The sequence below is a fragment of the Polyergus mexicanus genome, unplaced genomic scaffold, assembly GCF_030449975.1.
Source record: "Polyergus mexicanus isolate NDT 795.1 unplaced genomic scaffold, iyPolMexi1.0 SCAF_23, whole genome shotgun sequence".
NCBI classification, from domain to species: Eukaryota; Metazoa; Arthropoda; class Insecta; order Hymenoptera; family Formicidae; genus Polyergus; species Polyergus mexicanus.
Window position 1 is genome coordinate 2,413,904 of NW_027223343.1, and position 2,515 is coordinate 2,416,418.

Genomic DNA, 2,515 nt, shown 5'->3' on the forward strand with positions numbered 1-2,515 from the left:
GTAACGCACGCACGTCTTTCTCGAACGAAGCAAGCTTCTCGTCTGACTCTTTCAGTTGATTTCTCAACGTTTTAACGCACTGATCCACGTACAGTTTGTTGACGACGTCGGTATCAGCCACAGGTTGCGCTACACGACGAATCTTGCGCGACCTCGCGTCAAAGTTCGTAACGGTGCGACACAGAGCGTTATCGCGCACGAAACTTCTCATTAATCCACTCCATCGACGGTACGAAATGATGTTCGTCACGTCTCTACTCTGCTCGGATATCCCAAATTTGTTGATATTCATCATCGATGCGAGCGATGTCGGTCGATCGATTGATTAGTTTTGTCGAGACACCGTTTAATTTATCATAACGCCGGCTTCGCGAAGTTCCTCGATGATTCACAAGATCTCGTTGTCGTGACCGTTGTGACCCGCTTGGTGCGAAGCATTGAGCAATCGTAGACGATCCACCAGCTCGTTGGGATCGTCCCAGTGCACGTAGTCAATCTTGTTGTCGGTTAGCGTCATTTCGCGAGGCGCGAATAATCCCTTTCCAGATTTTGTTCCTTTGGGTTTGATCGGTATCAACTTTGCGATTATTTCTTTGTACTTGTATCCCCTGTTACTCAGTAATCGACCGTGTGCATCGTGATTGCGTTTATGCGCGCTCGTCGTCAACAGCATGCTCTTGTACGTTTGCTTATCATCTTCCGTATAGATGACGTCATCGGGAAATTTCTTAAAGATCAACTCGTAAAGACCAGGTGTGCCGACGTATCGTATGCCATCGATAATTATGCTATCCGCGTTGTCCACGTCAAAACGTTTATTACCGAACATCATTCCATTCTTGCCGAGATAAACACCGTACACGTTGTCTATACCGCTCTCTTGATCGCCGCTCAAGATAGACTAGATGTACCTTTGACCCAGTGGACCTAATTGATATCGCAACGTTTCTTGACCTTCCGGCGTTTGCAACTGATTTCGAACGGATGTCATGAGCGAGTCGTCCGTGGTTTCAAAAACATCCTGGCTCGTGAATAATTCGGGCATCGTAGGTTGTATAGTTCTCATTGACGCGGACGGTGTAGAGGTTATCAGCGGTACATCCAGTGGAGCGTCCGATCGTTTCGATTTATGCGGTGTCGGTGAGCGATCCGACCTGACGTTTGATCGTTTTTTCTTTTGCGGTGTCACATCATCATCCTTCTCGCGCTCCGGAATGGACAACGCTTCGATTCCCGCGTCGGTGTTACTCACAGGCTCGTTCTTCACCGCGATCGAGCTAGACTTGTCGACGATCTTTTCGTAACGGCTCGATGAGAAGTCTAAAGCGCCTATCCAACACGATATCCTCCTCGATCTTACCGGTCTTCAAAGCGCGATGTTTCTTGCGAATCGATTCGCTAGTTTTTACAATTGCCCTCGCAATCTTCTCGCGCTCGCGAATATCCTCGTTCTTATCGATTGCAGCCATCGCGGAAAAACAAAAATGTCAATCTCTCTTTCACGTTTCACCCCGACGAAGTATCGGCAACAACTAATCGTTTTGCGGTATCGCGAACACGTTAAATCCTTTTCTGTATCGACCATCGTTGAGCGAACTGTCCTTGTCTATTACTACGAATCCGTACTTGCGCTGCCAACAATCGCGACACAACGCGCAAAATTCATCGTACGGCATGTCGGTATTCACGTGATCGTTGTAGGGAGTGGTGCACTTGGACACAGTATAATTGGACACGGTGCAAATGGACACGTTACAAATGGACACGAGATTTTGCACACAGTTCAATTGGACACAGTGCATTTGGACACAGTAATTTTGGATACAGTAGCTTTTGGACACATAAGAAAATACGCATCGTTTACTTGGACACCGCTCACTTGGACACTATTCATTTGGACACCGTTCGTTTGCACACAGAAAGATGCGCACCGTTCATTTGGACACCGTTCGTTTGGACACCGTTATTTGCCCACCGTTCGTTTGGACACCGTTTATTTGCCCACCGTTCGTTTGGACACCGTTCATTTGCCCACTGTTCGTTTGGACACCGTTCATTTGCCCACCGTTCGTTTGGACACCGTTCATTTGCCCACCATTCGTTTGGACACCGTTCGTTTGGACACCAAAATTTGATTTAGTTAATAAGTTATACGACGTAATCCACACCAAATTTTTGTTTTAAATAAGAAATAGGTTTGGGTTAGGTTATATCTTTCGGAAGTGGAGCCCCCCCGCAGGGGGGGCGGAACCCACTGTATCCATGCATGACATCCAAATATGCGAAAGGCTAAACAAAGTGCTAAAAGCAATGTAAAATTAATGACATCAGTATCAGAGATATATAAGTATGAATATATTTTATTTTGACAGATATTATAACCTTCAAATGTATCTCCTTTTCACGATTTCATATTTTACATAGATTTACCAGTATAAAGTGTTATAAGAATACTGATTATATTTTCCCAAAATGATTTTTATTTCTCTCCATCTGTTACATATTCAAACAAACA

The 2,515-nt window shown here is 45.2% G+C and overlaps 1 pseudogene; it reads right to left on the reverse strand.

Annotated features, from left to right (window-relative positions):
- Nucleotides 1-388: 388 nt before the first annotated feature.
- On the reverse strand, nucleotides 389-1,469 carry LOC138942780 (uncharacterized; annotated as a pseudogene).
- Between the last annotated feature and the right edge of the window lie 1,046 nt (nucleotides 1,470-2,515).